We start from the raw sequence: 26,540 nt of genomic DNA, 5'->3' as shown, positions 1-26,540 counted from the left end.
TTAGGGACAATATATATATCATCTTGGATTTCCTTGTCTTTATATACAGCTGAGACTGTAACCTTTCCCATAGGTGTGATAATATTGCCTGAATATGAACGAAAGGCAATTACAGATCGTTGTAAGGGTAAACCTAGATCCAATTCATTAAATGCATCTTCAGGAAGCAAAGTAAAACATGCACCAGAGTCTACTTCAAAACACTGTGTCTTATTGTTTAGTGATACGGTAACCATATATTTTTCAGAGTCGGGAGTAACTTCAAATAATTCTACATGTGACGGAGAGAAAGTAGGTTCTGCTTTACTCACACCGTATGAATGATCCTGGGCATCACATGGGATAACTGAAATTGACTTAGTTGAGCTGGAACTATCTGCTTTTGATTTTGAATTTCGCATTAGGCTGGTGATACACACCTTGGCGAGATGACCTTCTCTTCCACAAGAATCACATCTAATATCATACCTACTAACTCGGCATTCTGACACACGATGATTCGGCTTAGCACATCGGAAACAGAGGTTATCAATTCCTAATCTTCTGAAATCAGGTCTGATTCTTCTACTAGAGAGAGAACGTTGTCCATATCGGATACTTTGATTCGGTGAACGTGTGTTGCATGACTGGTCAGGGCTCAACGAATGGTTACCCTTGCTATAACTGGGGCTCGGTGAACGATAACGAAAACTGTGATCCCGTCGAGATCGGTGATCTGAGCCAGCAGAAACCTTATATGTATCGCTGTTGTCGAATTCAGATGCCGATGAAAAGGCTTGTCTGGTAAATTCCCTACTTTCTATTCTAGACGTTTCCAATAATGTTGCCTTAGCTAGGATTTCATCAAAAGTGGTTAGATTAGATTGAAGTAGCTGTTCGCGTAACCAATTGTCTCGTAAACCTCTTATGAACTGGGCTCTTAGAAATACATCCGAAATTGAAACTGTACGTTGACATTGGCATTTGGCTGTGAATTCGCACTCAGCTAAATTACGTTGAAGAGTTGCGACAAAATCGGCGATAGACTGTCCCTCTTTCTGATAGACATTTAAAAAATAATGCTGAGAAATAATGGCACTTTTCTTGGGAACAAGCATTTGGCTGAACAGTTTAACCAGATCTGTAAATGACTGAGTTCTGATCGATTTTTCTGGGCCTAGAAATGCAGATAGACTATTGTAATGCACAGAACCTATAGAGACGCATAGTAGCTGTGCTTTCTTTTCATCATCTGTGATATTTTTCATTGCTACGTAATTCTCAAACCTCTCCATATAGCATGCAAATTTTTCCTTCCGAGAATCAAAATTTTCAAATGGTTGTATGCTTGAACAGTTACCTGAATGCGAGATTTCTCTTCCTGATTCTCTTTGGAATGTTGTTATAAACTGAGTAAGCAGGGTTTGTTGTTGTCGGTTGAAAGCATCTAATAGTTTAGCAAATTGTTCTGAATCCATTCTTCTGAGTGTAACCTAATTGTGTCAAAACAGCGGTAAATATTTTCGGTGGTCGATTGATAGTACTGTGCAGGATATTAGCAATACTTATTTATACTTTCACCTCGTCGCCAACTGTTATGTTCTGAACACGCTACTAAATATACTTATCCAGTACTTAACATTACTTTATTAGGAAAATGCATTTGTCACAGCATTGCATAACTATTCACTACAAAGAATGTTCCAATGAGAAGAACAGCTGTTCTCTCCAGAGAGTATACATCTCTGTGTTGTTACGCTGTTGTTACTAGCGCACTCACTGTATTATTTTTTAAATACACTATAGGAATCAATGGATAAAACTAGGTAACAGTGCAGTAATTAATAGGTTCTTTCCAACACAGTCCCTGTACCAGTACATGGTCTCCTTGCGCATGCGCAATACGAAAAATACTTTCCAACACAGTCAAAATTGCGTTCATGTATTCGTCCGTGTACTGCAGTCTGGCGTTCCAACTAACTCTTCGCATCGATCCCTGGCGGTCGGAACTAGTCCGCAGTCTAAAGCATGTACTGAGCAGTACATTTCTGTGACATGCGCAGAAACACTGCATCGTTGCCTCCTGCTGTATGCTGATTTCTTTGGAGTTCCTTAATCAGCTGTTTTTATGCACATTGCGCGCTCTTCTCCCATTAATAAATTAATCAGCTGTTTGGTTACTGAGGTTAGGATGGATAGTGACGACGATTTTTTACACTCTTCATCCAGTGAAGAAGAGGAGGTACTATATTTCGCAAAAAGAAAAAGAAATGACAACTATTTAGGTGACGGTAATTAAACATCTTTCTTTAGTTATTTATGTATTGTGTTACGTTAGGCCTATAGTTTATGAAGGTACAAAAGCTACCAGGTGAAACAAAATATAATTGAAATACGATGTCTTTTTCAGAAGAAAGTGTTCATCAGTATAATGAAAATGAGTTTTTCGAGCATTTCCGCATTAGCCGAGGAGTTGCTCAAGATATTACAAATCGATATGAAAGAAATGAGCATCATAAAAGACATTACGGGAAATATGGGAAAATATCGGCATTACACCAGGTTAGTATAGTAATTGCGTTACTCCTATTCCTTGGAGTTCATGAACGAGAATCCATTCCAACACAACCCAATCGTGTATCAATCCCGGAACCGATACGAAGTCAGTGAATGCGTATAGAGCGGTATATGGATGCATCCATGTACTGACAGCAAACTGCGTGTTGTAAAGAACCTAATGTCTTTAACACCGAACTGTATGGCGTCTGTACTCTGCTGTCTTCGTACTGCCAGCATGTTTCCAGCGGTGTATCGTATCGGTTGTGGTTAGGCGTTCGCCTAGCAATCGGCGGAAGGTGCCACCGGCTGTTCGAATCCTGCATCGTTCAGGTATTTTTGCATCCGTATGATGTTTGCCACATTCAAACAGTAGAATGACGTTGTTCATCTTGTGCCCTGCTCATACTCCGCTCGCTAGGGCCTGAATGTACTGTAATATCTGCTGTCGTTCGGCATGTTTTCCACAGAGGAATACGTTAACATGCTCCTCATTTATGGAGAAGCAAGACAAAACGCGTGTGAGGCACTACGTCTGTACCAGGAAAGGTATCCCGACAGGCGATACCCGGCCACTACGACATTCCGCCGTGTTGAAAGACGCCTAAGGATAACAGGCGTGATTTCCAAAAAAGCCACCAGTCCACGATAGGCCCGTTGCATCGGATGAAACGGAAGAGGCCGTTCTGGAGGCAGCTCATAATCATCCACACATAAGTACAAGGGCGACTGCACCGATTGCACGACAGGTGAATACTAGCCAGCCGTCCGTCTGGCGAATACTGCATGAACATACATTTCAACCGTACCATCTTGAGCTACACCAAGAGCTCCATGGGCGGGATTTCGAAGCTTGAATGGAGTTCTGTCGGTGGCTATTAGGCAGGCTGGACAATGATGCAGCTTTCGTATCGCATATCTTATTCTCGGACGAATCGCGCTTCCACAATAATGGGAACGTCCATTTCCACAACATGCACTATTGGAGTCCGGACAATCCTCACTGGGTGCGACAGGCAGCCCATAAAGTACGATGGGAAGTGAATGTTTGGTGTGGAATCTTGGGGGATCGCCTGATTGGCCCTTATTTCATTGAGGGCCATTGGACGGGCCCACGTTACCTGCACTTTCTGCGTCAGGAACTCCAACTGCTGCTGGAGGATGTGCCCTTGCACGATCTTTTGACGATGTGGTCGCAACAGGATGGAGCTTCACCACATTCGACTTTGCCCGTTTGTAACCATCTGAACGAGGAACTGCCAGGGAAATGGATAGGATGAGGAAGCCCTTTTTCTTGACCCGCCAGATCACCTGATTTAACGCCGTTAGACTTCTTCTTGTGGGGACATTTGAAGAACGTCGTTTACACTCAAGCGCCGGAAAACCCCGGCAACTCATTATGGACTCCTGCTGAGTAATTGCCCCTGGAATGCTTCAGCGCGCAAAACGATCTATTGGAATGTGCATAAACCAAAACGGTCATCACATCGAGCATTTGCTGCGATAAAGCATTGGCAGGGCAGTTGTGTTCATATTATTTCCTTTCTGTATGTGTCCGGCCTGCAAACTAATCGGTCCTTCTTAGAGACACAAACGCATTCATTCACACACAGTTTGCATAAAAGTGGGTATTGAACTTACAGTACATTGCGTGCGGTACGTATTAAACAAATATTTCGAAAATCTGTAATCTTCATCCTGGACTCGAACCTCCCACCTGACGTGCAAGCCCGCTCCGCCACCAACCACACTACCAACTACGTTATACTACGTTTCCGAACGGCACACTGGGCAGCTTATAGCAATTGCTAGGTTTACTGCGGTCACAATATCAATTTAGTGTTTCGCCGGCGTGTCAGGTTCATATATGATGTAGAAGGCACACGCATGCCTTCCAGTGTTTAATTCGAGTATAACATTACGGCGTCCTATCATGAGGCGCTATATACCAAGATATCCGGTTGTGTTGTCTGAGCATACCGGCAAGGCAGATATTTTCAGGACGGAATGAATATTGTGGGTTGCATAAAACTACTTTGGAATGGGCGGCTGAATCACGCTGTATATATAAAATAACATGTCCTGACTGACTGACTGACTGACTGACTGACTGACTGACTGACTGACTGACTGACTGACTGACTGACTGACTGACTGACTGACTGACTGACTGACTGACTGACTGACTGACTGACTGACTGAATGACTGACTGAATGAATCATCATCGCCGAGCAAAAACTACTGAACATAAAGAAATGAAATTTTGAGGATACTTTGTATTAGAGTGTAGGTGCTCACTAAGGGGGAATTTGTTGATATTCCTTCGTTAAGGGAGTAAAAATAATTCTTTAAATGAGTATATCTATATCTTAACAACTTGAAAGTTTACAGACGTAAAAATTGTTATTTGGAATCTCCTTTAAAAATAAAGAAACGCGTATTTTTTTTTATTTTCGGAATATACCAGTAAGGGGGGGGGGTGAAAAAAGGTTAAAAGTGTGTAGAATACCTTTATGAGGATATTTATATCTCAAAAATGAAGATATTAAAGACATGAAAATTGGTATTTGGAATCTCCTTTAAAATAAAGAAACACTTTTATTTTGGAAAATCCAATTAATGGTGAGGTGAAGAGTGACAAAAGGGGGTGAATATAAAATAAGATTATATCTACAGTATTTCTCAGAAACGTAACATGTTACAAGCGTTAAAATTGGTATTGGATTCTCCTGCAAAGGCAAATAAACATAGATGTCTTGTTTTCGGGAAAAAAAACCACTTATGGGAACTAAAAAGGGAGTGAAATTTTAAAATGAGCATATCTACAGTATATCTCAAAAACTTAACATGTTGCAGACGTGAAAATTAGTATTTTTGATCTTTTAAAAGTAAAGAAGCATGTCTTTTATTGTTTCGGAAAAATCCACATAAGGGGCTGCAAGAATTGAAAAATGAGTTGAATTATTTGTATGAGGATACTTGCATCTAAAAAAACTAAAGATATTACAGACGTGAAAATTGGTATTTCGACCCCCTTTAAAAATAAAGAAACGCGTATTTTTGTTTTTGTAATTTTGACTTAGGGGGTGGGGGGGGGGGTGAAATTAAGTAAAGAAGGAGTTGAATTCTGTTTATGAGGATACTTATATCTCAAAAACTGAAGATGTTACAGACGTGAAAGTTGGTATTTTGAATCTCCCTTAAAAATAAAGAAACATGTACTTTTATGTTTCTGTAAATCCACTCAAGGGTCTGAAAAGAATTTTAAAAGGGGGTGAATTTTTAAGAAGAGAACCGGTGTATCTACAGCATACGTCAAAAACTTAACATGTTAGAGACAAGAAACTTGGTACTTGGAAAGTCCTTTAAAAATGCAGGAAAATGTATTTATTTTTATTTTCGGAAAAGGCACTTAGCCTGGATGCAAACAAGTGAAAAAGGAGTTGAATTATTTTTTATGAGGATACTTATATCTCAAAAACTGAAGTTGTTCAGACATGAATCTCCTTTAAAAATAATCACGTATTTTTAGTTTTTGTTTTCGGAAAATCCACTTAGGTGGGGGTGGAAGTGGGGAGGGACTGATAAAGGGATTGGATTATTTTTATGGGGATACTTATATCTCAAAAACTGACGATGCTACACGCGTGGAAATAGGTATTTCAAATCTCCTTTCAAATTAAGGAAGCATGTTTGTTGTTTTCGACTTGAGAGAAGACTGTTTCTCACATGTACAGTTCTATGTCGAATGGTCGTCTTAGCGCCGAAAGGCAATACCACAAATGTGGTTTACAAAGGGTTTCTGGGGTAAATGAAACTCAATTTTCCGGTGAGTTTTTATACTTTAGGGATTTTCAGATAATGACTTAGTACAGTACCGAGGAACGATTTCTATTATCAAATTCCGAAATCCACGCGAGCGAAGCCGCGGGTAACTGCTAGTATGGTTATAAGAGCATTTAGGGGTTGTAGTAAGGATGTAAAGGAGAGGTATTAGTCTCTGTCAAGACTCCAATTAGAGTATTGTTCAAGTGCATGGGACCAACACCAGGATTACTTGATACGAGAACTAGAAAAGATCCAAAGGATAGCAGCGCATTTTTTTGTGATTTCCGACAAAAGAGTAGAGTGACGGAAGTGTACAATCTTTGGGCAAGGAAGACTTGGGAGTAAGGAGACGAGATGTCCGAAGCAGGATGTTCCGAGCTGTCAGTGGAGAGATGGCGTGGAGTGACATTAGTTTATGAATAAGCTTGAATGGTGCTTTTAAAAGTAGGGAAGAAGATAAGGCTGGAATTCAGGAGGACAAATTGCGGAAGAGGAATTAGGGATTGGAATAATTTACCACGAGAAATGTCCGATACATTTCCAAGTTTTTTGAAACCACTTGACGAACAATATTGATAGGGAATGCCACCGGAACGAAAACTTGTGTAGATGGATGGGCGACATCCCTAAATGCACATCAATGATGATTGATTCTCTAAGTTCCGAGCGTTGATTTCTACGCTCATTTCTACATTAGCGCGAAAAGGTTTTTTGTTGTTTTTGTTTTGTTTTTACAAGTTGCTTTACGTCGCACCGATGCAGACAGGTTTTATGGACAAGATGGGTTAAGAAAGTGCTAGAAGAGGGAAGGAAGTGGCCGTGGCCTTAATTAAGGTACAGTACATCCCCACTATCCCTCTGGTGTGAAAATGGGAAATCACAGAAAACCATCTTTAGGGCTGCCAAGAGTGGGGTTCGAATACACTATCTCCTGAATGCAAGCTCAGAAGCACGGAAAGTGTCTGGCATAATAAGTCAATTCACGTCCAGATAACCAATCATAAAAAAATAATGCAATTTACCCTCTGAGTTCGATTGAACTCCGCGGACGCAACGTGGACTCACAATTTGGAAGGATCGATCCTGGCTCAGTTCAGTGGTATCTGATGGTACTCAGATACGTCAGCACCGTGTCGGTAGATTCAATGGCACGCTAATGAGCTCCTGCGGGACAAAATTCCGGCACATCGGCGTCTCCCAAAACCTTAAAAGTAGTTTGTAGGACGTAAAACCAACCAATAATATTATTGTTGTTGTTGTTTGAAGTGTTCTGAAAGCGGACACACTCAGTTTGGGTAAAACTGGCGAAGGGGATTGAGCCTTTGTCCAGGTACTCACCTCTGGTGATCGGACGGTGTCATTTCAGGGATGTGGGCTAGGGGTAATTAGGCTATAATGTGGCAGGCAGTACATAGAGTGAAATGAGAAACCACAGAAAATCACTTCGAGGACGGCCGAGGATTTTGTTATCAAGTCCACTCTACCTAATTGCTATCACAATGTCTGGCTCCATGGCTAAATGGTTAGCGTGCTGGCCTTTGGTCACAGGGGGTCCCGGGTTCGATTCCCAGCAGGGTCGGGAATTTTAACCATAATTGGTTAACTTCCCTGGCACGGGGGCTGGGTGTATGTGACGTCTTCATCATCATTTCATCCTCATCACGACGCGCAGGTCGCCTATGGGAGTCAAATCAAAAGACCTGCATCTGACGAGCCGAATTTCTCCTCAGACACTCCCGGCACTAAAAGCCATACGCCATTTCATTTGCTATCACAATACTTAGTGCATCCCGTTCAAACCTCTCATCAGATTATCAGTCTCTTGTAGAGAAGGGAATCGAACGCAGAACTTTCCAGACTGAATTCTCAATCTGTGCCCCACGACTGTGGGCTTGGCACTACCTAAAATATCTATAGAAATACTCAGTATTTTCACTCGTGATTCCATTCATGGCTTAACACCGCCAGAACCACCAAGGAATACATCCCAGGATTCGCGCTTGACTCTTACGAGTATAAGAAAAACACGTATTTAATAGTAAGGTAATTAATATTTTACTAATATCGTCTACGCAGAGCACAGTGATATCACTCACGAAATGGGTAACATACATCATCAAGAATCCGTTTAAGCTTTTGATTAGCTTGCGTGGTAACATTCCTCTTCAAATACGAGGGGATCACAGTGCTCACTACTTTATCGGCTCAACGCTAGTAGTATAGGAGTTCACCACCACTTCTGTAGATAGCAGCACAATGCAGTATGACTATTAGCGCTTCAGTCGGCAGTTCTGTGAACGTAATTAAGGCCACAAGCTTCGGAAGCGGTATATTCAACAAGTAGCCAGCAACCCAGGTGTGCTTCTCCCATTGTCAACTAACAGCAATACCCATATCTTCATTATCCCAATATCTTATTTAGATATTTGATCAGTTGTGTAACAGAATGTTACATTCTTACTATTTAATTCACATACAAAGTAAGGCTCGAATTCAAGTATGCACTTCTACAGAAAAATTCGGTGTGTTCTTTCTTTTATTCACCTGTCCAATAGCTCGCTTACAGACTTCAAGAAATTGTTGGGATGAAAGTAGGGTTACCAGGTTGTACGTTTTCCCCGCATTCTCACGTTATTTTCTGTTAATTTAGCCTAACATTTTTTGTCTCCACGTATAGCATTTTCTTTCTTTTTTTAATATTTGGTGCTGGATTATAATAGAACCCGTAACAGTTCTTCCCCTCATTCAAACAAAAAATACAAATTGTTTTGATTATTATCTTCGTTTGGATTGCGGCAATATACTGATGTCGTGTATACTCGCAGATTGAGAAACAGCTGTAAAATAAAACTTTCCTGTGGCAAAACGAATGCAGAAATGTTAGTGTAAAACATATCTACAAGTATCGGTATTTTGTTAATATCCTGGTATCCCCTGAAAGTATCAACTGGACTGATGTTAGGAACAGGTGTTCACACGAACTCATAAAATCAGAGCTTCAAATTGTAATAAACTTCGGCATGCCCTGCAAAGAGGTTTATAACCTACTAAAGAATAATGGTATATAGCTGGATAAAGTTAAATCAGTTTCAAAATACCAAAGTGTTACGAAGCATTAGGGTTTAAGGCAAGTGGGCAAGTTTTGATCGAAAATGGCATTTAATAAAAATTATGAAGCCATGAGTTATTTAAAAATTTGTCAACGAAAAATCTTCCTTTTTTATTTAAAAAAAAATGGCAACCTCAGATGATACATCACTTTAAATTGCGAGGAACATACCGTCTTCCTACCTCAAAGTCATTTCGTAACACGCATAATATAAGCTGACAATACTCTTTCTATACACATGGTGTTAGTGACAAAAGATAACCAAAGTCTTTCATAAGAATTGACAAATATTATCACAGGGAAATTTCGCAAACGTGCTTAATATAATCAGAAAATTATTTTCCACAATTAAAATAAAACACATGTCAAGCTGACTGGCCAGTAATTAATAACTGGTTTGAAAGAAGGCAGTTCGGGTTTAGGAAAGGTTATTCCAGGGAGGCTCAACTTGCAGGATTTCATCAAGATATAGCCAATATTTTAGATTCAAGAGGTCAAGTGGACTTTTGACCAACCCAAGGCTTTTGATAGGGTAGATGACGGGAGTTTAGTGACGAAAATGAGGGCTATTGGACTAGAAAGAAAGAGTGGTTGAATGGGTGGCTACATTTCTAGAAGAATATAACTCAGAGAATTAGAGTTGGTGAAGTGTTGTTATCTGATCTTGTAATGATTAAGAGAGGGGTTCTCACACGGCAGTGTTATTGGAACTTTGTGTTTCCTTATACACAAATTACATGAGTAAAGAACTAGAATCACAGATAACGCTATACGCGGATGATGTTATACTGTTTTGCAGGGTTGTGAGCGACTACATGGGACCTCGACAATGTTGTGAGATGGTCAGCAGACAGTGATATTCCGGTAAACGGGAAGTAAAGACAGGTTGTATGTTGCGCCAGGAGGAAGAGCCTTCTCACTTTTAATTAATGTGTTGATGGGGTGATGGTAACTCTTTCTTTCTTCCTTTTTCTTTCTTTCTTTCTTTCTTTCTTTCTTTCTTTCTTTCTTTAATATAAGGAATAATTTTCATTGGGGCTATCACATTAACGACGTTGTAAAGAATGGTTGCTGTTCTCTTCACATGGTTATGCGGGTATCTACGGGTTGTAGTAAATATGTAAAGTATATGCCGTATAAGTTTCTGATAAGACCCCAATTACACTATGGTTCCAGGGACCCGTACCAGACTACTTGATACAAGAACTTGAAAACATCCAACGCAAAATAGCACCATTTTTCTTATTGGTTTCCAACACACACCAAAAAATTGTTTTGAAAATGTTGCAAACTTTGGGCTGGAAAGACATGGAAGTAACGAGACGAGCTGCTCGACTAAGCGGTATGTTCCGAGCTATCTGTGGAGAAGTGACATGAAATGGCATTAGTAGACGAATGAATTTGAGTGGAGCTTTTAAATATAGGAAACATCATAATTCATGAAGATAAAGTTGGAAATCCAGAGGACAAATTGGGTCAAATATTCATTTATAGTACGAGAAATGAGGGATTGGAATAATTTTATCAAGGGAAATGCTCTATAAAATAAAGTATTTGAATTCAAGAAAAGTCTAGGTAAACAATAGATAGGGAATCTGCCATCTTGGCGACAATCCTGTCTGTCTCTACGAGAACAAGTGTCATGGTGGCGTAATTTGCGGCTCATAATTCCAGGTGTTTTGAAGGTGTATAGTACTCTTAGTACGGTCCTGTGTGCAAGCATTGATTTAGTGAAGTGAAAGTGACCTGTGAATGTGTTAGGGCAGTGTATCTCGTTGTGGAAATATAGCATTTATTTCTTTTAAATCCATAAGTTTCGAAGTTAGGTTAGGTATGGCCGGAAGTAAGAAAAACAGAAGAAATGTGGCGCGATCTTCAGCTGTCCAGGGTCAGGGAGCAGCTACGACTCCCACATCACGCTTGTCAACTGTTACCAGACAGCGTTCACAAACACGGTCAACCCTCCACCCTTCTGCTACTCTACCTTCGGCTGAACGCAAGCGCTCTCCCTCGGAGACTGACGGGACCACCACCACCTCGCAGGAAGCAGCGCCATCCCTACAATCTGGCTCGACCCGGGCCTCACGATCGTCAGCTGTAAGTGAGCAGCTCTCCCTCACAACACCAACTAGCGGCAACACCAACATGCCGAACACAGAGCCCTCCTACATCACAGTTAACACTAATTTAACTGAAGACAAGATTGTGACCCTGGTGCAAGGTATAGTGGGGAACTTATTACAAAATAGCGACTTCCTTCAACCCTTGGTAACAGTTCTCGCACAAAAAGTTTGTGAAGAACTAAAAGAAACAATAGACTTCAATTCTAAAGTTATCAGCGATTTAAGAAATGAGTTAAAAGCTCGCGAAAATGAAATTCTGGAATTAAAGTCTTTATTGAATTATAAAATGGACGAAATTGAACAATACCAAAGGCGAAACAGTATTCGAATTTTTGGGTTGCCCGAAGAATCTGGTGAGGATACAACTCACTTAGTGCTCAATGTGGCCCAAAAATTGAAAGTCCCCTTAAGCGCTGAAGATATTGACCGCTCGCATAGGGTTGGTTCCCCTGGGTCTGGGAAGTCAAGGGCTATCATATGTAAATTTGTCTCCTACACCAAGAGATCGGCAGTTTTCCGTGCGAAGAGGCTGTTACGTGGATCCAAGGTGACGATTCGTGAAGATCTTACCTCTACCAGACATCATCTGTTGAAACAGGCAATTTCCATCTTTGGCGAAAAGCAGGTGTGGACTTCTGATGGCACAATTATCGTACTACAAGGGGGTGTTAAACACCGTGTGAGAAATACTGTCGAACTTAAAAAGATCTCTCCTCGCTGAAATTAAATTAGTATGTTCTATTCAGTATTCTCTTCTCTACTTTGCTTCAGGTAATCTAAAACTGTATGTAATTTTATTAGGACCTATAACTGAATATTAATTTTCTGGAATTTTGCAACCAGCCAAATTCAAGTATGTCTTCTAAACTTAAGTGTTCTGAAATTCACAAAATCATTGAAGATCTATCAGAAACCTATCCCTCTGATTTGAAAATAATTCACTTAAATGCTCAGTCATTAGTTGATAAGGTACATTTCGATTAGTTTTTTGACTGCTTTGTTGATTCAAATATTAACGTTATTGCTGTAAGTGAGACATTTTTCAAGGGGTCCATTCCGGACTCAGAGATTAACATTCCTGGCTTTAATCTATATAGAAACGATAGATTGGGCAAGAGAGGAGGAGGGGTGGCTGTGTACGTGAGGAGCAATATAAAATGTAAAATAGTTCACACCTCCCCTGCAGAATATTGTCGTAAGCCAGAGTATATTTTCCTAGAACTTGAATTACCTATAGGTAAAGTATTATTTTCATGCATCTACCGTCCTCCCAAAATTGGTTTCATGGATTCGTTTGTAGAGGCGATGTATAATTACGTTTTTCATTATAAATATGTTATACTTGCAGGTGATATGAATGGGCATTTTGGATCAGGGTCCTCGGAAACTGTAGTAATCGATGATGCACTTGACTCATGCAATTTAACTAGAATACCATTTGATGACACATACCATACTGCATACTGTCATTCTAATCTCGATACCATAGCTTCAAATTGTAATGATACCCTTCTTAAATTTGGGCAGACCCCAGCGAGTGGATTTTCTGGACATGATATGCTATATGCTGTCTTCTCTATATCGACACCCAAATATGAAAGAAAATGTATCACATTTAGGGATTTCCGCAGTTTTAATCCTGAAGATTTTCGAAAAGACGTAATTTCCGCTCCCTGGTATGAAGTATTTTCTCAGCGTAATATCGATGATAAAGTCATCAAATTTAATAGTTTAATTTCCGCGTTGTACGACAAGCATGCCCCATTAAAACTAATTCGAGCCAAACACCCACCTAACCCGTGGATAACGTCTACAATAAAGAAATTAATCTCTGCGCGGGACAAGGCAAAAAGAAAGCACATCAAAACCAGGAAACCTGAAGACTTTGAAACCTTTCGCATCTTGCGTAATAAAACCAAACTCGCGATCCGTGATGCTAAAGTCAAACACATGCATTCTTTGTTCAGTAAGAGAACAACTCCGTCTGCTCTCTGGGGAACTATAAAATCACTAGGTATTGCTAAGAAAAATTCGCAACATACTTCCTCATTCATATCTGCAGAATTGCAAAATGATTATTTCTTAAGGATCTCACCAGTGAACAATTCTCACAGATTATCCGAAATTATTCATAGTTACATGAACACAAAAGAACCTCAACATGATCTCTTTCACTTTTCGTACATTTACCCAGAGGATATAGTCAAGGTATTTAAGAGCATGAATACCAAGGCTGTTGGACCAGATGGTATCTCACATCCCCTCCTAATGAACTGTTTGGATATAATCACTCCGGTTATAGCTCACCTGTATAATTTCTGTTTACAATCAGGAGTATTTCCAGCTGTATGGAAAATGGCCAATATAAGACCTGTTCCTAAAGTTCCTTCTCCTCAAAAATTTGATGATTTCAGGCCAATCAGTATTTTGTCAATATTAGGTAAAGGATTAGAAAGGATTGTTTACCAACAACTCACTTCGTATTTAAATACTCATTCTATACTTAACACATTTCAGTCTGGTTTTCGAACAGGCCATAGCACTACGACGGCACTTCTCAAAGTCACCGATGATATCAAGTTTGCAATGGACAGAAAGGAACTAACGCTTCTGGTATTATTCGATTTAAGTAAGGCATTTGATAGAGTTCATCATGACCTCCTTCTGACTAAATTACGCACAATGGGCATATCTCTATCAGCTCTCTCTTGGTTTGAATCGTTCTTGAAAGGGAGATCTCAGCGTGTAGTATTTGACAAACAAAATTTTTCTAAGTGGTCTAGTGTGCATTCTGGCGTCCCTCAGGGTTCCGTGTTGGGTCCCGTTTTGTTTTCGCTGTATATAAACGATCTGCCTGGAGTTTTACGCTACACGAGACATCATATGTATGCCGATGATTTACAGATCTATTACCATTTTCCTGTGAATCGTGTTGTCGAAAGTATTAGTAAAATAAATCTAGATATAGACAGACTACATCAATATACACTAAGTCATAATTTACTATTAAATGAAAACAAAACTTTAGCTATTTTTCTAGGATATCGAAGAAACTTATCAAATCTTTTCAACAGGGACATTCCTCCAGTAATTGTAAACGGTTCTGTAGTCAAGTATCAGGAATGTGTTAAGAATTTAGGTATTCTAATGGATAACACTCTGTCCTGGACCTTTCATGCCAAGCACTTGGTCAAGAAAGTGTCTGGCATATTGCATCAGTTTCGACGAAACTTGCCGTATCTTCCTTTCTCGGTGAGAAGGATGCTGATCCAAACTATGGTATTTCCTATTTTAGATTACGGCGCTGTAATTTACAGCGATATCTCTGAGAAATATAATAGCAAACTCCAACGTATTCAGAATGCCTGTGTTCGATTCGTCTTCAATATTCGTAAAGACTGTCACGTAACATCTTACTACAAAGCCGCAGAGTGGTTGAAACTCAGGGATAGACGATCATACTCAGCTGCTTGTTTACTTCTGAGAATTTTAAAATCTAATGCTCCCTCATATTTGACCAAGTCCTTTGTTCAGATGAGTCAAGTGCACGACCGGGACAATAGGTTTACAGCTAACACCCTTCAGGTTCCACAGCATCGTACGGTAAAGTGCAGTAAGTCGTTCATTGTCACTGCCTCTCAATTATACAACGATCTTAAACTATATGAAATTCAGCAAAGTAGTGTTGGAACTCAGAAAAAATATCTTAAATACCGCTACCTTTCCACTTATTAAGCCATGTAAATGAATTTTCACCAAATTAATTAAATAGTACGAAATATCATAATCCCCTAGATACATTTTAGATGCTCAGTCTTACTCTTAATTCATCCTCGGCTTTAAAAATCTTAGGTTTCTGTTTCGTCTTCTGTTCCTTGTTAGTATAGTGTATGTTTATGAAATGTTAAAGTATTATTGTAACCTCCTAGATGTTTAGTTTTTAATCTTATTCTTATATCCTCAGTAGGAAAATGTATCTTACGCTTTTTATGTATTCTTTCATTAGATTTTGTATGTTAGGTGATACATTTAAGTTAAAGTGGCAGTTAGTTACAGCCAAAGGGACCTCTGGTCCTACTTGTAATTAACTTTAAATAAATATATTTCTATTTCTATTTCTATTTCTAAATGCAGATCATTGATGATTGATTATTAAGCCGGGAATAACGTTCGCATGGTACATCCAAATGACTGAATCAAACTCTTCAAATGTTTGGAGTAGACGTATACAAGTAGTTATATGTCAAACGAGAAAGGATACATTTAATGCTGAAAATAGAAAATTGGTTCATCATTTACATACTTTGATAACATGTAGCTTATTACATTGCTTAAAATTGTATATCTGAATAAATCACATTGCCGGTATTGGAGTAGAAATTGAGGCAACCGATCTTAAAATAATCACTGAAATATATCGTTACATGGAATTCTTACATGTATCTTCATTGACAATAGTATAGTATTCCTTTCATGCTTAGTACCGTATCAGATTTATTTGCTATCAACGTTTAACTGGAGTCTAAACTTTTGAATTTTCACTTACTTTTCTCACATAAATAAAATCTCAATGGATTAATTAAATTATTCTGAAAGCAAACATCAAATCTTAAACACAACTAATAGGCGACGTCTTATTAACCAATTAAATCTCTAGAATGCTTAAAATTTTCTCTTGACTCAAAAATAGCCAACATAGCAAAAATCATGCTCTAAATCGTCCCCTATATTTCTCTGTTATTAAAATTTGGCGTTAGACTTGTGAACTGAATTTACACACATGTTGTGGCGGTATCATACATTGTAAGTTCGGTCCAACCCCCCAAACCCCATGGCACTACAGCCCTTGAAGGGCCTTGGCCTACCAAGCGACCACTGCTCAGCCCGGAGGCCTGCAGATTACGAGGTGTCGTGTGGTCAGCACGACGAATCCTCTCGGCCGTTATTCTTGGCTTTCTAGACCGGGGCCACCATCTCCCCCATGTTAGAGGCAGGCACGTTATCCCTACTCCACGGGGCCGGTAGTTCGGTCCAACGGAGAGCATTTATCTTAGAACGTCGACATTTCCTCTATCGTATACTCCACTTACTTGTCCCATTTAAAATCAACAGTATACTGAGGACTTCTCTCTTTCTCTAACTATTCCATGTAGAATATCGCACTCAATTCTAGAAGAAAATTCATATAAATCCCCCATCACACGCTGAGATACATCTTATCGCTAAGAGTGTATCATACGACTGAACATCTGCGTATACATTTTCTTCTTCGACAACTCCTTCTCCTATAATTAGACCATTATATCTTCATAAAAATTATTCTGGCACACAACACCCGCATATTCAGTATCACATTCACTTATTTACATTCGCTCACAAGTATTTCCTAATACATTATTGAAACTTTGATCCTAATTAATGTATTATTTCCTTTAATGAACACATTGTTTTATCATTATCAGCTTATAAGTATCTTTATTTCATAGCAATTAATGATTATTATCCAATTACTGCAAAACTTATTATTATTATTATTATTATTATTATTATTATTATTATTATTATTATTATTATTATTATTATTATTATTATTATTATTATTATTATTATTATTATTATTATCATCGGATGACGACTATTTACGGTCATTTGACATGTATACAAGTATAAACAACATCTTAAATTTATGGACGTACATATTGATGATATGGTCCATAGTCAGCAAATCATTCATCTACGAACGAATCCAAATTCATGATTCACACCACATGTTGATGGGAGTTAAATCCGTTATATTCCAAAGGGTGTACATTTGCAGACATATTTTCTTATTACACTGGTGATACTGACAGTAATAAAAAAGATATTAATATAACACAGATTGATTACTTATACACGAATTTGCACACGATATGATAAAGTTATTCACTGTAGCACTCGTCTATCTTACATTCCAATCGAATGGCTGGAACTTTGTTACTTACCATCCTTATTTAGAATACCTCAGAGCCATGGGCGCCCATACCCGGGGGCAAGGTGTGGATGCCCCCCCCCCCCCACCAATAGCTCTCAGGGAAAGGAAAAAATGTAATGTAGTCAGCTGTTTTTCTTTCAAGAAAATGGTTTAAATATCGGTATTAGTAGAAGTGGTAGGGGATACCGTATGTGGTATTCTACCCTGGAATACAAGTCCACATTCATCTTCCAAAATATTAAAAATACTACATACTCCCAGGTCTAGCGCCACCCCCCCCCCCCCCCCCCCCCCACTTCAAACTATCCTATGGGCGCCCATGCACAGAGCGCACAAGCGTTCATCGGCGAGCGAGCGAAAATTGCCGGGAAGGGAATAGCGCTCCTTACACAAGCAGTTTTGTATTTGCTTGTAGTTCTTAGTTTTCGGGCAGATAGCAGCACAATGCAGGTAATCTAGACTCTTCAGAACCTGTAGTTTCTAAATCTACCACAACTATCGTGCCAATCGCTTTATTTACGGAGATATGATGAGAGGAGATCGATTTAGCTAAATTTGACGAGAAGAGATAGGATGATAGGACACATCTTAAGATACCCAGGACTTGTGCAGTTGGTTTTTGAAGGAAGTGTAGGTGGTAAGAACAGGGGTAGGCCAAGGTTTGAATGTGACAAGCAGATTAGAGCAGAGGTAGGATGCAGTAGTTACGTAGAAATTAAAGGGTTAGCATAGGATAGGGTGGCATGGCGGGCTGCATCAAACTAGTCTATGAACTGATGACTCAAACAACATGATTTTTTCAAAGCGACCTATATTCTGAACACCGTAAAAGTTTGTGAGTAGGAAAATGGTCTCTGCCGCGCGCGATGTGTTCCAGAACGATGACGATTTAGCTGAATATATTAACAGAGTCTGTGCCAATGACGACTATATTGAGTCTGATGTAGGATGTAGCTATATCAGGGTCATGTAATAATGATGTTGGTGATGTTATTTCAGAGACAGGAAGTGAGTGTAGCGATGACATTCCTCAGTACAATACACCTCGTGGCACTGTCATTAGAGAAAGTGACAATGATGCTGATTCGGAAAGTGACGGAAATGAAGACAGTGTAGGCCGTGTTGCAGGCAGTAATGCATAATACAGTGTTCAGTGAAATTTCAGTTGGTAATTACACTCGGTTCGAGCCCTCCCCGCTGTACCTCGAAACACTCGGTCATAAAATACCGTATTTTTAAATTAGAAACTTCAGTGCCTAGGTTATTGAAATTTTGCAAATAGTGAACCAAGAGCATGTATCTGCAGACAATAATATTTTTCAGTGCATAATTTTAATTTTGATTTGTGCTTCTTTATCTCAGTTTTGACTTTCCAATTTTTATTTTGATAATTATAAAACTAATATTTTTTATATGTAATAGTGTTAATATAACATAGCTTGTGCATTTAAAAAACGTATAAAGCAACTCCTTTTCTATGATAAATAAAACTGTCGGAGGCGTATTTTCAATAATAAGCAAGTTATAATGATTTTACTGAAAAATTGCAATTTCTTAAAAATAAGCCTGTATTCTTTGCATACACTACCTATAAGCGACTGATACTAAAAGGGGCTGCTTTGCCCTTCTATTTTGTGGGGCACTGGGCTAATACATTTAGGACAGTCAGCTGTATCGGATACTTCGAGTCTAACTCCACCTGACTGTCTATTCATTTACCAGGCACTGGAACAAACAATATTAGTGCAATTTGCACCCTTGCCTTTTGTGGTCACGAATTAAAGTGTCTATAAGCATCTTCCACTACCTAATCAGTACGTATAAGCGGTTGTAAAACTGTTTTCACACGCTGAATTATTACAATTTCCTTCTCTAATACAACGTAGTGAGAGACAATGTTTTACAAAATTAAATTGTGCTGTTCAATGAAGCTCTTTGTCACCCGAATTTAACATAGATCGATCGCGGGCCATCACACAATATTCGTAAGACTGAATGACCGTATGAGAGACATACAAAGGTTCCTCATAGTTTTAAAGTTTTGACCAGAACTACTTTCTTTCGCCAGAGTCCTTCTTGACAAATCGTTGGTTCGAGATGTATACTTCGGCGTATTTCACATCATAATATCCGTGCAAACATCACAGGTTACAAGTTGTCCACTTCTGATCATAACAACTATCGAAAGATAGGCGTGCGTCCCTAGTGCTATGCCTTCTAGTGGATGCACACCATGATATCTTCATCACAAGTTACGCATCGTAGCTATGACTCAAAGTACTGTACGTCACACTTGTTGAAATAAATCAAACTAATCTTATTAATAACCTTTCTGGATGGTGTAGAAATTCACAAAATTAGAAGAGACTCTTGAGTTACTATTAACTATTGCCTGTAGTTAAAACTGTACTAAATAGCTTAGGCCTGTGTCATCACACAACTGAATATCGAAATGTTCTTATTGGCTAATACTCAAGTTTTCCGGGACAGTTTATTCTTTCCTAGGGAAGTAAATATGTCTTTCTTAGACAATTCTGTTTCTCTGTGACCTTTACTATGCCATAATGTTGTGAAAATTTCCCCCTGCTTGATTTTAGCTTATCTGCCTCACCCACGCGAAATTCCTTTATCTAAAACAGAGGCGCTCACGCTGGGTATTTCGTACCGCGGGTGCCCGGCACTGCAAGCGGGTGGGCAGGCGATGAGCGTATCGTAGAGTTGGTACGTTCATGATTTAACTAGTTCATTTGAACGACTCTTTTATTTGAACTAGTACGAGTTCGTTCAAATAATTTCAACGGGTCGTTCACGCAAGCATACAGCACGTTCCATGCAGACAGCACAAATTAACTACCTCGTCCATTTGAACGACAAATAAGCTTGCACAAGAATGGTCAATGGCGTGAAGTGACAGCACATCACTCACACTTCTCAAATGGGGGGAGAAGGAGTTATACAAAATTAGAAAGCTTATATGTCTCTCCGTCACTTAAATACCGTTTCTTCACTTAGGCAGACGGGAGGAAGCATTGTGTAGCTGTTTTCTCTTCGTAGTCATAATAAACTAAGTCGTTCATTTGAACGAAGTGCCGCGAAGGCTGTTTCTAGGCCTATATCACGTCATGAACTACCTCGTTCATTTGAACGACTCAAGGCTATGAACGGTATCTAATCGACTAGTTCGAGCAAATGAACTAACTGGACCCATCCCTAAGCGTATGCTATTCTGCCACAATGACGCTATGGTTACGCCACAAGTCGTGATGGTTGGGGGAAGTTCTCCCAGTCACTCTCGATCACTGCGACGATACGCCAATTTAAAACAAAGGCAGAAAATAATGAAAGAAAGAGGGCAGAATCCCACGTCATTTTCAATTTACGTTGTAAGAAATAAGTTATTATTTTATGTTCATTGCAGTGTATGTATTTTGATCGGATACAATGAAGGGACCTACGACCTGAAATATTTTTGTAACGTACGTAATAAATTAGCCACACTATGAAATTTTAAGAGGTGATTTGGAAGCATTTCTAATAATAATACAGAGTTACGGTGGATAAGCTGTGGCTTGCGGTTGCTTGGGTTTGAATTATCTGATAAACTCACCAACAATCCAATCATGCTTACCGGGAATAACATCAGTTGGGTTATTTATTGAAGACATACTGTATATATTTGGTAGATATATTTATATTGTTGATGATCTTTAATATTGGATAGTAAATATCTCTGTCTTCACACGATATGAAACTCCCTCACTATTTAGAGGCTAGCTATTATCACCGGACGCTTGATCAGTTTTAAATGTGTTGTCGTTGTTGTTGTTGTTTGAGTCATCAGTCCATAGACTGGTTTTATGCAGCTCTCCATGCCACCCTATCCTGTGCTAACATTTTCATTTCTACGTAACTATTGCATCCTACATCTGTTCTAATCTGCTTGTCATATTCATACATTGGTCTACTCCTATCGTTCTTACCACCTACACTTCCTTCAAAAACCAACTGACCAAGTCCTGGGTGTCTTAAGATGTGTCCTATCATTCTATCTCTTACAGATAGAGCTGCGTGTCCTCGGGAGTTAGTTACGGCTGTAGTTTCTCGTTGCTTTCAGCCGTGAAATAGTATCAACACAGCTAAGTCATGTTGAGTATTATTACAAGGCCATATGAGTCAATCATCTAGACTGCCGCCCTTGAAACTTCCTAAAGTCTGCTATCCACCCCCCCCCCCCTTTCGATAAATATTATTTCCGAATTCAGTGAACAGGGGAACACAAACGACACAACACTGTGCAAAATCAAGCAGTAAACTTGTTGAATCATGTAAATATAGTACTTTTTGCTGAATAAATAACAGGAATTTTACTTTTAGGGAATGGAAATACTGTCATTCCCACCCAAGGAGTTGTAAATCGTAGCTTCTACGCCTAAACCATGTACCTTTGTAAACTGTAACACAAAAATTATAACGTACTAGTTTTTTTGAATGTATAAATATAAGAAAGTAAAACTGACTGTTTACATCGAGCGTAGTATAAATCAAACTGAAATTTCTTGAAAAGGTCGGTTTTCTTGCGATTATAGCGGTTTTTTTTTAATTCTTTACCCCATTCAGCATTTCGCTGAGTAGAGAAGGAGAGCTTCGTAATGACAATCGAGCGTCACTGTACCCTTCCCTGCAAAGTGCGTTCGATCTCTCGCTTCACTGTGACGTATGCTTGCTATGTAATCTGCCCGCGTTTACGTCACGCTAGCCTGGCCGCACTGGGCTAGCCTCAACGGGCGCCCAGCTGAGCACCTCTGATCTAAAACAACAGGTAACAAACCGTGCCTTTAAGTGTTTTTGCTGGATTACTGGGTGGTCTTGTACTTTGTTCTGTGTTAAAAGACATTGAGAATAGTGCGTATGAAATACATTGAAAATTATTAATCCAATTACAATTCACCTATTTAGGATATGGGTGAAATACAGATCCATGTCCTAAGGTATGTACTGCATTACTAACATCCAGATCCATGTCCTTTTTATTTAAGTGCGTACTTTATTAATAACATCTAGTTCCATGTCTTATTTATTAAGGTACGTACTGTATAAGTAACATCCAGATCCATGTCTTATTTATTAAGGCACTTAATATAGTAGTAACATCCGGTTCCATGTCTTATTTATTAAGGTACGTAATGTATAAGTAACATCCAGATCAATGTCTTATTTATTAAGCTACGTATTGTATTAGTAATCCAATTCCACCAGGCGAGTTGGCCGAGCAGTTAGGGGCGTGCAGCTGTGCGCTTGCATCCGCGAGATAGTGGATTCGAATCCCACTGTCGGCAGCCCTGAAGATGGTTCTCCGTTGTTTCCCATTTTTACACCAGACAAATGCTGGGGCTGTACCCTAAATAAGGCCACGGCCGCTTCCTTCCAAATCCTAGCCCTTTCCTATCCCATCGTCGCCATAAGACCTATCTGTGTCGGTGCGAAGTAAAGCCAATAGCAAAAAAGAAGCATCCAGATCCATGACTTATTTCTTAAAGTACGTATTGTATTTGTAACATCCAGATCCATGTCTTATTTATTAAGGTGTGTACTGTATTAGTAACATCCAGATCCATGTTTTATTTATTAAAGTACGTGCTGCATTAGTAAAATCCAGGTCCATCTCTTATTTATTAACTTACGTAGTGTATCAGTAACATCCAGATCCATATCTTATTTATTAAAGTGCGTACTGTATCAGTAACATCCAGATCCATGTCTTATTTATTAAGGTACGTACTATATCAGTAACATCCAGATCCATATCTTATTTATTAAAGTATGTACTGTATTAGTAACATTCAGATCCATGTCTTATTTATTAAAGTACGTACTGTATCAGTAACATCCAGATCCTTATCTTATTTATTAAGGCACGTACTGTATTAATAACTTCCAGATCCATGTCTTATTTATTAAGGCACGTACTGTATTAGTAACATCCAGATCCATGTTTTATTTATTAAAGTACGTGCTGCATTAGTAAAATCCAGGTCCATCTCTTATTTATTAACTTACGTACTGTATCAGTAACATCCAGATCCATGTCTTATTTATTAAGGTGTGTACTGTATTAGTAACATCCAGATCCATGTTTTATTTATTAAAGTACGTGCTGCATTAGTAAAACCCAGGTCCATCTCTTATTTATTCACGTACGTACTGTATCAGTAACATCCAGATCCATAGCTTATTTATTAAAGTACGTACTGTATCAGTAACATCCAGATCCATGTCCTATTTATTAAGGTACGTACTGTATCAGTAACATCCAGATCCATGTCTTATTTATTAAGGTACGTACTGTATCAGTAACATCCAGATCCATGTCCTATTTATTAAGGTACGTACTGTATCGGTAACATCCAGATCCATGTCTTATTTATTAAGGTACGTACTGTATCAGTAACATCCAGATCCATGTCCTATTTATTAAGGTACGTACTGTATCAGTAACATCCAGATCCATGTCCTATTTATTAAGGTACGTACTGTATCAGTAACATCCAGATCCATAGCTTATTTATTAAAGTACGTACTGTATCAGTAACATCCAGATCCATGTCCTATTTATTAAGGTACGTACTGTATCAGTAACATCCAGATCCATGTCTTATTTATTAAAGTACGTACAGTATTAGTAACATTCAGATCCATGTCTTATTTATTAATGTACAGGTACGCACTGTAGTAGTAACATCGACATCCATGCATTATCTATTAAGGTACAAACTAAATTACTAACATTCAGATCCATGTCTTAGTTATTGTGGAACGTACTGAAGTAGTAACATCGAGATCCATGGTTTATTTATTGAGGTACTTTCTTAATAACGCCAGCCCTTTAATGTACGAGTATATGGGAATTAACTTCCCTGAATAATAGATTATTTGAATGCTTCTAAAATTGAAGAGTAATTAGTAATGCGTTTGCAGTTGAGTTAAATGGCAAATATTGTAGCTTGGCCGCCTATCGCCGTCCGCATCAATGTTCCAGTGATCTATGATTTCAGATGTATTTTCCAGTAAAGAAAATTCTTGTCATCATCGCAAAATGGTGCATCTCTATTCAGTCACCCCCCCCCCCCCCATGAAATTGAGCAGCACGTACCTATTTAACCACATAAAAGTCCTACTGCCAATCTTAAATTTATAGCAGTACAGCGAATCGAACTTGGGCCCTCGAGGACGGCAGCTAATAACGAAAATTTCAGACAGTAGCAGGAATTGAACCCAAGCTACCGGGGACGGCAGCTAAAAGCGAAAACCGTTACACTACGGAGGTGGACTACGTTACAGTATTACATGAACGCTGATTGTTATCAATAATGCAGTCTGAAGTTTCTATTGCTAATAGAAGTTGCAGTTATTTATTACGTTATATATATTTAAAAACGTAAAATATGCATGTTCTTTTAGACGGCAAGTTCAGTTCTGACTGTCCAGTTATCTGTGTTTCAGCTGTACAGAACTACAATCGAGGCAGTACGCGGAGACATTCAAGGCTGGTGCATTTGCTGCCTGCTTAGACAAGATTACGGTAATGACTGTGATAGGTCGCATACAGAGGATGAAGAAAAATTAGTAGACAAGCACGCCGCCATTATATTATATCGAATACCAAATCATGCTGGTATATACGCCGCTGTTGATCGAAAATCTCGTATCTTCATAAATCTGAATTTTTAGGAAGGACAAAAATATTGACAAAACGTAAACTTTCGATATAATTCAGAAGAGTAATGCCATGTTAATGCACACAACAACTATAGTGGTACAAATAATTGCTAGAATTTCATGTTTGTCATCTTTAACTTTTTCGTAGCTTACAAATTCTTCTTTCACCAGAATGAATACTCCCCCTATCCTATCTCTACAATTCACACTCCAGTTCCGTGAGAAAATTTGTGCATACATTATATCATTTCTCAGCCATAATAAAACTCTTACTACAATATCTGGTAAGTATATATGTATTAAATTAATTAATTCTATTCCTTTCTTTACAATACTTCTACAGTTCAACACTAACATTTTTATGTCATCCCTACTTGAATTCCAGATCTCTTGTACCCTTATCACCGCTCAATAGACCACCCCGTATCCTTGAATGAACCTCCCTTTTACCCTTCCAAACAAATTCCCAAATGTACCACTGCGGTTTAAGAGAAGACCATCTGAGCGCAGATCCCGATCTCCTACCCACCCATTGGGATCTAGAAACTTCACCCCCAGTTTCCCACATACCCACTCCATAGCCTCATTTAAATCCCCAATCACCCTCCAGTCGGTATCCCTCCTACACAGTATTCCACTGATAACAATCTCCGCGCTGCATATACCAGATCCCACACATCCCCAACTATGTTGATACTTATACCAGCTTTCCTTACGTTGTTGGTACCAATGTGAAACACTACCACCTTCTCCTTTCCCTCCTCCTTCTCTTCTACTTTCCTCAACATCTGCCTCAACCTAATTCCTGGATAACACTCTATCCTGGTTCCCTTTCCTCCACACACTCTCCCCACATGTGTAACAATGGAACTCCCTATGACCAGAGCCTCAACCCTACCCACCTCATTTGATCCCCTCCCCTCCTGGTCAGCCCTATCTTTCCTGACAGCTGCAGAAGCTATTTCCTCTTCCCTTTTCTCACTCCCATGACCCTGTTCCGCCTGTCTTTTCCTATCCTCTACTCTATATTTCCCTTTCCTACCTTCTTCCTTCCTCCTACTTCCACACATCTCAGCAACAGTTCCCTGTTCCTCATCTTCCCTCTGTTGTTCTACCTGCAATGACTCGTACCGATTTCTCACAGACACCTCTCCTGAATTCTGATCCTGAATAGAGCCCTTAGCCTGCAATCTCCCTCACCTTAGAACATTAGACCACCTTTCTTCTACAGCTCTCCCCTTTCCTTCCCATCCC

This window comes from Anabrus simplex, chromosome 1, assembly GCF_040414725.1.
Source record: "Anabrus simplex isolate iqAnaSimp1 chromosome 1, ASM4041472v1, whole genome shotgun sequence".
Lineage (NCBI taxonomy): Eukaryota > Metazoa > Arthropoda > Insecta > Orthoptera > Tettigoniidae > Anabrus > Anabrus simplex.
This window is presented reverse-complemented; position numbering follows the sequence as displayed.